This window comes from Mandrillus leucophaeus, unplaced genomic scaffold (genome assembly GCF_000951045.1).
Source record: "Mandrillus leucophaeus isolate KB7577 unplaced genomic scaffold, Mleu.le_1.0 Scaffold1494, whole genome shotgun sequence".
Lineage (NCBI taxonomy): Eukaryota > Metazoa > Chordata > Mammalia > Primates > Cercopithecidae > Mandrillus > Mandrillus leucophaeus.
The window spans coordinates 312,613-324,154 of record NW_012101470.1 but is presented as its reverse complement, the minus strand read 5'-3'; the positions used below and the strand labels follow the sequence as shown (position 1 = coordinate 324,154).

General features: G+C 37.8%; 1 pseudogene across 1 annotated transcript; it reads left to right on the top strand.

Moving 5' to 3' along the window:
* Positions 1-1,143: 1,143 nt before the first annotated feature.
* LOC105535668 lies at positions 1,144-1,944 on the top strand (annotated as a pseudogene). The gene has a single exon (XR_001005478.1). The product of XR_001005478.1 is annotated as a transmembrane protein 14C pseudogene (transcript).
* Positions 1,945-11,542: the final 9,598 nt, after the last annotated feature.

The following is an 11,542-nucleotide window of genomic DNA, read 5'->3' as shown; positions in this document are numbered from 1 at the left end:
GTAGGCTATTAATTACTGCCTCAATTTCAGAACTTGTTATTGATCTATTCAGGGATTTGACTTTTTCCTGGTTTAATCTTGGGAGGGTATGTGTGTCCAGGAATTTATCCATTTGTTCTACACTTTCTAGTTTTTTTGTGTAGAGATGTTTATAGTATTCTCTGATGGTGGATTGTATTTCTGTGGGATCAGTGGTGATATCCCCTTTATCATTTTTTATTGTGTCTATTTGATTCTTCTCTCTTTTTTTCTTTATCAGTCTGGCTATTGTGCTATCTATTTTGTTCATCTTTTCAAAAAACTACCTCCTGGATTCATTGATTTTTTTGAATTTTTTTTTTTGTGTGTGTGTCTCTATCTTCTTCAGTTCTGCTCTGATTTTAGTTATTTCTTGTTTTCAGCTAACTTTTGAATTTGTTTGATCTTGTTTCTCTAGTTCTTTTAATTGTGACGTTAGGGTGTCAATTTTAGATCTTTCACATTTTCTTCTGTGGGCATTTAGTACTAATAATTTTCCTATAAACACTGCTTTAGCTGTATCCCAGAGATTCTGGTACATTGTGTCTTTGTTCTCATTAGTTTCAAAGAACTTATTTATTTCTGCCTTAATTTCATTATTTACCCAGCAGTCATTCAGGAGCATGTTGTTCAGTTTCCATGTAGTTGTGTGGTTTTGAGTGAGTTTCTTAATCCTGAGTTCTAATTTGATTACACTGTGGTCTGAGAGACTGTTTGTTATGATTTCCGTTCTTTTTAAATCAAATTCAGCATCCATTCACTGTAAAAAAAAAAGTGATTAGTAAAATTTGTGAGGAATATTTATCTTTTACAAGACGAATTTTAGCATCAAATTTTTGGTTGAAATCCTAAAAATTCCCACAAATAAGTAATAAGATAATTGTGTCCACCACCATCATTTAAAAAAATTAATAATGTAATGAGATGAAATAATGCATGTAGCTAATGTAAGACTACGGGAGCTCTCCCCAGCCTGCCACCAGGACGCAGAGCGTCCGCCGCCCTGTGTCCGGCGACACCTCGCTGTCATCCCCGCCGGCTTGTGCGCCCTTGTAGACAGCCCAGGGCCTTCGCGAGACCGGTGCAGGCCTGGGGTAGTCTCCTGTCTGGACAGAGTAGAGAAGAATGCAAGACACCGGCTCAGTAGTGCCGTTGCATTGGTTTGGCTTTGGCTGTGCAGCACTGGTTGCTTCTGGTGGGATCGTTGGCTATGTAAAAGCAGGCAGCGTGCTGTCCCTGGCTGCCGGGCTGCTCTTCGGCAGCCTAGCCGGCCTGGGTGCTTAGCAGCTGTCTCAGAATCCAAGGAACGTTTGGGTTTTCCTAGCTACATCTGGTACCTTGGCTGGCATTATGGGAATGAGATTCTACCTCTCTGGAAAATTCATGCCTGCAGATTTAATTGCAGGTGCCAGTTTGCTGAAGGCCGTCAAAGTTGGAGTTAGTATGTTCAACAGACCCCATTAGCAGAAGTCATGTTCCATCTTGCACTGATGAAGAATTAAAAATCTGCATCTTCCACTATTTTCAATGTATTAACAGAAATAAGTGCAGCATTTTTGCATCTGACATTTTACCTAAAAAAAAAAAGACACCAAACTTGGCAGAGGGGTGGAAAATCAGTCATGATTACAACTCTACAGAGGTGGTGAATATGTAACAGAAGAGCTTAATAAGACCCTAATAGAGATTGATTCTTGTATATTGATGTTATCTCTTCTTTCCATATCTATAGGTAAATCTCAAGGATAAAATATTAGATGTCAACTTTGAGGGCCCTGAAATCCCATTCTGTGCTCTGAGGAACAGTGTGAAAAAATCTCTTATGAGATTTAGACTATCTGTTCTTTTGCTCATCTTAGACCACAGACTGACTTTGAAATTATGTTTAGTGAAATATCAATGAAAATAAAGGTTACTATAAATAAATAAGTAAATAAAAAAGAGTACGTGAGTTGGCTATTGACTCAGAAAACCTAAAAGAACAGCTAAAAATATTAAAAATAAATAATAAATTTCTCAAGGGCATCAGTTATAAATAAATACAACAAAATAAATACCAATAAAATCTGGTAGTGAATACACTGGAAACAGGGTGAAGTCAAGACAGCAGACTCTTCACTCATTAATTTACAGTTATGATTCTCCAACTTCAGCATGCATAAGAATCACTGGAGGCCCTGCTGTAACAGATTGCTGGGCCTCAGACATGCTGATTCCAGAGATGCTGATTCAGTTTTTCCAGGTGGGGCTTGAGAATTTGCCTTTCTAACAAGTTTGTAGTGATCCTAATGCTGCTGGTTCCTGGACTACATTTGAATAGCCTACAACTCTGTGAAGTTGAAGTCTTATCCAGCCGTGTTCCACAGAAAAGCAAGCCTTGCCATATCTTCAATACCCTTTCATGTGTGCTACCCCAGTGAAGTACACCTTCACCTCCGGAAGCCCACTCCCTCATTGGGACTTTATAATCCAGCATTCATCCATTTCCCACACTCGCCTCTAAGTTTTGGAAGAAAACATTCATCTGTTTCCCAATTTTACCTCTAAGTTTTGGAAGAAACATGGGTCCTCCTGTTTCCTCCAAAACGTAGAAGTAGTTAGAGAACAAAAGTAACAACTCCACCATCAACCCTAATTCAATGTCATTGCCATTCCTAAAACTTAAAAGGAAGAGAAGATGGAAAAGAAAAGATAAGGAGTAGAGAAAACAGTCCAGAGAAGCAGAAAGGAAAGCCTCCAATACGCCACGCCATTGTTGGAGATGGTTTTTATCTGTAAGTTTCTCAGTCTTGCAGCATCCACTCACCATGACTTTTGATCCCCTTGTACTTACTCATTGCTTTTCTCAGATACTGTGCTTTCAGATTCATTTGGTTTCAGATTCATTGCTTTTCTCAGATATTGCACTTTCAGATTCATTTGAAGCTTTCGTTTATTTAGAGCAGTGACTCAAATCTGAATGCATGCCAGATTCCATTAAATGGCTAAACCTGAGTCCCACCTTTGAGATTTTGGTTTTGTTGGTCTGAGATGGGAGTATTGTCATTTTATTAAAGTTTTCCCATGAAATACAATGCACCTCCATGATTGAGAAGAGATCCCTATCACCTCAAAGCTGGCTAAGAAGAATTGTGCTCCAGACCAGAGAAGTGAGAATTTTCCCCAGATCGCCAAACCATCTTTCTTTACTTCCACCTGGAAATGTATACTTTCCATTTGATTGAGATTAAAGTTCAAAAGTGTCTCTATAGTTAAATTTGTGTGGAGAATGCAAATTGTCTTATAACCACAACTGAGGATTCAGGCAGCTCACCATCTGACTTACGGTTGATGACTGATTTTTATGCATCAACTTGGCTAAGCTTCAAAGACCAAATGTTTGGTCAAACACCAGTCTAAAGGTTGCTATGATGACATTTTTCAGATAAGGTTGGTATTTAATCAGCAGACTTGAGAAAAGTCACGTACCTTCCATAATGTGGGTGAGCTTCCTCCAGTTAGTTGAAGACCTTAAGAGAAAAGGGTGACATCTACCAGAGGAAGAGGGAAATCTTCCTTCAACCTGAGTTTACATTCAAGTTGCCCATCAGCTCTTCCCTGGGTCTCCAGCCTGCTCAGCAGATTTTGATTTTCCTAACCCCTACAATCATGTGAGCCAGTGCCTTAAAACCTGCCTCCTCTCTCACTCTCTTTCTCTGTATCCGTCTCTCCCTTTCTCTCTCTTTCTTGTCCCCCAGTTTCTCTCCCTTTCCTTGCCTCGCTCTCTTCTCTCTCTACCTCCTTATCTCCCTCTGGCCTCTCTCCTCTCTACTCCTCCTCCTTTTCTCCCTCCCCACTTTTCTCTTTTTTTTCTCTCCCCCTCTCCTCTTCTCTTTCTGTCTCCCCCTCACTCTCCTTCTTTCTTCTCTCTCCTCCCTCTCTTTCCCTTTCTCTCCTCTCTCCCTCATTCCTCTTTGCCTCTCTCTCCCTTACTCTTCCTCCTCTTCCTTCTCTCCCTCTTTGTGTGTGTGCATGTGTGTGTGTATGTATGTATTCCCTTCATGTATCCTGAAGGTATGTGTATTCACATGCTTACATGTAGACATATACATCCTACTGTTATTTTTTCTGGGGAACACCCTAACACATCATCGACTTAGGTGGAAGTGAGATTCACTGCTAAGGCCCTGGGGTTTATGGCTTCCCTTTGGGCAACTTTGTCCCCTAAACAGAATACAGATCAACATTGAGTCCCCTGAATTTCTCTTAAACCTTCTGAGCATGAGATAGCCTCTCTAGGGTCCTCAGCTCCAGAGTCCGTGACCTCTGTTCCTGATCTCACCCCTCTTCAGAGCTGGTAAGCTGTGCATAAAGGATGGTGGGTGATAAACTTAAAATCTAACATTTGGGTTCTAAAACCTTTGCAGATATTCAGACTTATGTAGCAACTAGATGACTGAGCTTTCAACAATATCCTCTGTACTTTAGATTCCAGTTTCAGAACTTCACATTAAACCAATTTTGGTGGAGGGTACGAGGCAAATGTTAGATAAAACATGGAATATTAACCTTCACAGCAAAACCTTTTAGATTCGTTTAGATAACTGATTGCTCAAATAGCCTGTTTCCATTATTGTCTAAGCTTTGTGAATCACAGAAAGTACACTGCTAATCACAAGTTGTCTGGTTTTAAGCAGGTCAGAATGTCCTCAAAAATAAAAGCTCAGTAAGCCATTAACCTTTTGTATTGGCCATTGCTATTTTATCTAGAGACCTTGTTATGAGGACAAGATGTCTGATCTATGGCAGTGGTTCTAAAACGATAGTGTGTATCAAATTTATGCAGAGTGCTTGAAAAACATAGAGTTTTTGAGTTCTACTCCTAGACCTTCTGATTTAGTAGGTTTTGGGTAGAACCTCAAGATCTGCAATTTTAACAAATTCCCAAGTGATGCTGATAACTGCTGGTCCATACACTACTCTTTTAGAAAATCTAACTCTTAAAAAATACAGTCGAGCAAATGAATTAATGGAAAATAGATTTTTTTCACCTGGGTCCAGCAGGTTATCAACTGGGATTCATCGAACACTTAATATGTGCTTGGTCAGCACTGTGATAGTGTTGTGTGGACAGATGAGAATAGTTGCTGCGATCAAGGAACTAACCATCCGTTTGGAGGATCAAGACTAACATACCTATTTGTAGTAAAGAACAAACCTTGAGATATAACAGCTTATGTGTCACAGATGAAAATACTGGCAGGAGTTCATAAGAAAGGAAGATAATGAGGACTCTGGGAACTGCAGAAAGCTTCTATCGTAGGGGAAATGAACTCGGCCTGGAAGAACTGGATTAATAGATTAGAAAATAAATTCAAAGTGGGAGAGTCACATGGGGAAAGAGGCAGAATGAGCATTAAATTGGCTGTTTAGGGGAAATGGTTGGTGTCTTGCACATGAATGTATTTAACAAATAATGTGATGATTACCACGACTTAGAGTGGTAAACAGATTTGGAATGGTTAGGGGAAGAGGTATATTATGAGAGATCTGTGAGCCCAGGCAGAGAACGTAGAGTTAGAAGAGTAGGAAATTCAGAATACTAAGCAGAAGAAATGCATGATAAAAGTAATATGTAGGAAATATAAATTTAGAAACAATGTACAGAATAGGTTGGACTATGTGGAAATGAAAGATGCATTGAGTTCCTGGAGCTAAAGGCTTATTGCAGGGCGTTGAAGAGTGAGAAGATTAGGACCAGAATTAAGCTTGTTGCAGTAAGAGTGAGAAAATAGATACCCACATTTTCTATGGAAAATGATTTGTTTCAGTGACATAAACAAATGCATAAAGGTGGTACTTTTGAACTTGGGTATTCATCAAGAAAGGAAATGTTATTAACAGGGATAAATATTTTTAAAATTTAGTGTTGCCAGAGAGATGTATCTGGTTTCGGATATGTCGATTGGAGGTAATAATACATTCAAAAAAATTCTCTAGCTAAGATTTGTATATTTAAGGAGAGTACATGACTTATATCAATTTGAAAGTAACTGATATTAATTTTTTATTTAAAGCTGTAAATATGAGAGAAAATATTTACTCATACACATTTATTCCTTAAGTTTTAATGGATCACTTTCTGTAAGTCAGACATTGTAGTGGGAGTACAAATGGGAAATTAATAAGATAATTTAGAGACAGAAAGTCAAGGAATTGAATCTAGGAAGGGCTCCTTAGAGTTTGGATAAAGTCAGAGGAATAAATGAAGAAAACACGTGAGAGGTACAGTTGTAAAAAGAGAATGAGGATGGTGTTGAAAAGGGTTGGAGTAGAGGAAATGATACCTTGTGGCCTTGTGGCAGCAGAGGTCAAGGATAACCATGGAGAAATGTGACTGGGATTGGCAAAAGAAAACGTTAAAGATCTCTTAGGGAAGAGGAGGCAGAAGAAGGGAGTAGATGTGAAGAGACTGATGAAGAAAGAGCCATAGAGCAATAAAAGTAGAAACAAGTTAGGATGCCACACTGGTGGAGAGCTAATAATTTGAAGGAAAGAAAAAATACCTCATCTTCTGATGGGAAAACACAACGGAAATGTGACTTATTTTCAATACAATCATCTTTTTTTCAAAACTAAACATATATTTTTACATAAATCTATATTAAATATTTCTTGCATATAATGTAATCTACTCATAAATTATATATGCATTTAAATGTAAACATTAAATGGACGCTGACTCTGAACTAAAGGTATTTCTATTAATATTATGATAGTATTCAATTTTTACATGAATACTTTGCAGAATAAGATAAATCTAACAAAGTGAATTATAAAATATCTACTAGAATAATAAATTGCTTATTTTCTTCTTTCTATTTAAAAAAATTTGCAGGCAAATGAATGTGAGCATTCACATTTTCTTTCCCTGATGTCGGGAAATCTTCATGAGGTTGGAGAACATAGGAGTTAAGCCACTTTCAGAGGTTGGTATGGAAATTTTCAGATTTGATGATGCTCCAGGTGGAGAAATAATGACATTGATTCAAGAAAGAAAAATGAGTCTAAAAGGTCTGTAGTATATTTGGTAAGAAGTAAAAAACAGCTGGGGGAAGAATATAAAACTTAATTTTACCATCACGTATTTTGGAAATTTATTGGTGATTTTACAGAGAGGCTGTTGTGGTCAAAGACATAGTTGTATACTGTGCAAATGAAGGTTGGGGGTGTACAAATTCTGAATTTTGCTTAAAGTGACACAGGGTCAACACTGCTATTAACATGAGACCTTAGGTGAGAAAATGAAAGGGAAAATATGGGAAAGGTGAATAAACTTGCAATAAATTTTGCATTTGACTTAATGTGGTGAATTTTTACTAATGAAAAGCTGAAAATTATCACATAATGGCATCAATAATTGGGAAATTAAGCAGAAAGAAATTTTCAGAATACTAATGAATTCTTATATGGTTAGGAAATACTTTTCAAAACAACTCAGCATTTTTAGGTCAAGAGAACTAGCAACCACAATTCCTTATAGTCACATGAAAGTCAAAAGTCTGAAAAGGAACAGATACTTAAGTGTATGAAACGATAGAAAAAAAATCCACAATAAAATACATATTGCAGTTCTAATTTCCCTGCACAAGGTAAGATGCTTGCAGGGATATAGAATGCACACAGCAAAATATAAAACAAAAAATAAAAATAATAGTAAGGTTCTCACTTTTAAAGAGATTACATATATTAAAATAGGTAACCTGAGACATGTATGCCAAGAGACACATGATAGGTCATAAAACAGATTATTTGCAGCAAAAGATCGTTCAAATAAAGTATCAATTAAAAATATTTTTTTAGAAATATGGACTCACTCTGTCACCCAGGCTAGAGTGCAGTGGTCTGATCATAGCTCACTGCAGCCTCAAATTCCTGGGCTTAAGGGATCCTCCCAGCTCAGCCTCTTGAGTAGCTGGGACTATAGGCATGTGCCCCCATATCCTGCTAATTTATTTTATTTTGTAGAGACAGGGTCTCACTATGTTGCCCAGGCTAGTCTGGAACTCATGCCCCTAAGTAATCCTCCTGCCTTAGCCTCCCAAAGTGGTGAAATTACAGGTGTGAGCCACTGTGCCCAGGTACCAAATTTTAGAAGCTCTTTTCAGATTGTCTAAGACTTAATCCTCACTGAACATCTTAAATATAGATTTTCAACTCTCCTGGGCAAGAAAATACATATTTAGGTTGAGTTGAAACTAATTTTGTAATTGAGTCCCATCAAAGGTTTATTTTCAAAATATTCAGTTTAGTCTAGGGAAAACTGCTTACCCAATGGTTTATTTTTATTTTTGTTGAATTAATTCAATGATCTTTAATCTCTAAATTTTTTTTTTTAAGTTGAACTTTTTTTTTATTATACTTTAAGTTCTAGGGTGCCTGTGCACAATGAGCAGGTTTGTTACATATGTATACATGTGCCATGTTGGTTTACTGCACCCATTAACTCGTCATTTACATTAAGTATATCTCCTAATGCTATCCCTGCCCACTCCCACTACCTCACGACAGGCCAATGGTTATTTTAAAAGATGACCTGTTTGACTTAATGTGGCCTATTCTCTTGTGCTGTAAAAAAAATGCCAACAGTCTCCTTAGTGATTTGGAAACTTGAACGCTCATAAGATTTTCATATTTGAACATATACTCTAAGATAATAGCTTTCAAAAGAACTTAAAAGTTATTTCTCAACTTAAAAAGTTATTTTGTTACACAAATATGTTAGTTTATTGAACAACGTCAAGCTGGTGTTCTTTACACAGTGGTCCTCCTAAGGATGATTAAAATGCTACCATGGCATTCCAGTTTGTACTCCTACTACAGTATCTGGCATTTAGGTGCAAGTAAAATTTAGAGTGCAGCTATAAATTGTGAATACTCTGAAGGCCATTTTATTTTATAGTGTTTGATAGCACATTTTAACATCTTGGAAACTATTTCTTGGAATACATTTTAATACCTCCCAGTTCTAGTGTTCCTGGAAACATAATTGGAAAATGAAATGCCACAAATTCAATGCAACCATAGCTAGTACTCAAGGAGGGATCTTTGCTGAAGAGAATAATTTAGCAAACAATGGTCCCAAAGAAATAGGACATGACTAAGTACGCTGGATAAATGGTTGTGATTTCTGTATCTCAAAATTTTGAGCTGATTATGCCATTAATTTGCTCAAAACCTTCTCTGGTTCTCCATTACCTTTAGAATGAATTCCACACTTTTTACCTTAATATTCAAAGTTCTTTATTATTTGGCCCCAGTTTATTATACTCTTTTATCTATTTTATTCCCCAAAGAATAAAGGAAATTCCGGCCCTCACAGAGCCTATATTCTAGTGAGAAGAACAGACAGTCAACAAAATAAGTAAAATGCAAGTCTATCATATGGTGATAAATGGCTTGATAAATGCTAAGTAGAGAATAAAGATATGTCTGTGGGAGGGTGCTAGCTACAAATAATACTGTTCAGGGAGGGTCTCCTTGAGTGACATTTGAACACACTCTGATGACAGTGAAGGAATCAGTCATAGATATGGGTTTTAAATAGTAAAAGCTGCAGGTTGAAGCCCAGCAAGGATGAAGGCCCTAAGTGGACCTGTGTCTGAATTGTTTTGAGGTCTATTTCACAGGATTTTTCTTTCCTTTTTCTCTAACCGCATCAATCTGAGACTTTTTTGTGTAAATGTTTGTCTTCCTTACTAAGCTGGGAGTTCGTTGAAGGCCTGTTCTTGGCCTTATTCATGGTTTTCATTTTTATTTTTATTTTATTTTCAGCAGTGCCTACGGTCATGTTCTGTTTTTTAGGAAAGTTCTCAATAAATTCTCATATTATAGAATTGAATGGATGTTTCCCAATTTAGCCTTCCTATGCCTATCCTCTCCTGAGTAGTACAGTTGTGGATTTGATGGTAATACTGGTGGCACCTGAAAAGGCAGGAATCCCTAAGCCCCTTCCTTTTGTTAGGAGGCTGGGGATAGGGATTCTCAATGTTTTGGGTTTTTGCTGAGGGAACTACTTCCCTGCAACTGAGGGATGGATTTTCTTCCTCTCACACTGCTGTTGCGTTGATGATACCATTTGATACTTTTTATGATATTGTTTGATCATTTTAGTGTTTGGTTGCCATGTGGACCAAGAGGTCTAAGGCAAAGTTGCTATGGTCATATTAATTCTCTTTCTAGGAAAGGAGCTTCACAAAATGTTCATTGACGGTACCGGCAGTCCCAGCATCAAAAATGAATTGGTTACCACTTTTAACATCAGAACAGAAATGTGGCCTTTGATGTAGCCCAGGATGATCTTCAGAGAGCCTTTCAATGTCTGCTTCATCACATTTTTGACATTATCATATTTGGTAGCCCTACTGGATTAAACAGTATCCCCCAAATTCATGCCTGTTCAGAACCTCTGAATGTGACCTTATTGTAAATGAGGTCTTCGAGGATGTAATCTAGTTAAGATGAGGTCATATTGGACTGGGACTCACCTAATTAGGTGGGACCAAATTTTACATAAGGACTAGTGTCCTTATATGAAAGGAGAGGAAAATCTGGACAGAGACAGGCACAGAAGGAAGACACATGGGGAGAATGCCATGTGAAGGTGAAAAGATGCAGCTACAAGCCAAGGAACTCCATGGTTGCTGTGCAGTCTCTGGAAGCTAGGGCAGAGACCTGGAGCATCTTCATCCTCTGAGATGCCAAGAAGCAATGAACCCTTTGACATCTTTATTTACGACTTTTACCTTCCTGAACTATGAGAAAATACATTTCTACTGTCTTAAGTCAGCAGCTTGTGGTAATTTGTTATGGTAACTATAGAAAAAATAATACAGTAGCTTTCTTTAGATGACAGAGCCAACAAGGACAAATTGGGTGTGGGGACATGGAAAGTCCTGCCAGTGAATTTCTCAATCAGCTTGGGGATGGCCATGCCTGTACATGTGAGGACAACAGTCTAGGCAACATCGTGGTCATCATGGCATTGCTGGGGTGACAATATTTAGTCTTCTGAGTAGCAGTGGACCGAGTATGGATCTACACTAAAGTATGTACTACACTAAAGTGGATCACAGCATGGACTGTGATCACTAGACACTTGTGAATTCCTCCACAAAAGCACAGTTGTCATGGATAACCTTTGCTAGAGGAGACAAGCACTTGGTGTAGTACAAGGCTTTGGAAACGTCGTAAAGAAGTTGTCGTTTCTCATGATTTAGTCCCATTCCCCAGACAGAAGAGGGATCAGCAAAGCAGTGAGAGAGAATAACTGTTAGGCTTAAAGGTTTTAACATGAGGCCCAGGATTTTCTAAGGTGGTTAAGACAAGGAAACTTTGGGAAGTGTTGGATATGTCCATGACTTTGATTGTGATGATGGTACCACATGTCTTTGCATATGTCTAAATTCATTAAATTTCACATACTAAATATGTGCAGTTCTTTGCATATCAATTATACCTCAATAAAGCTGGTAAACATTTTTTT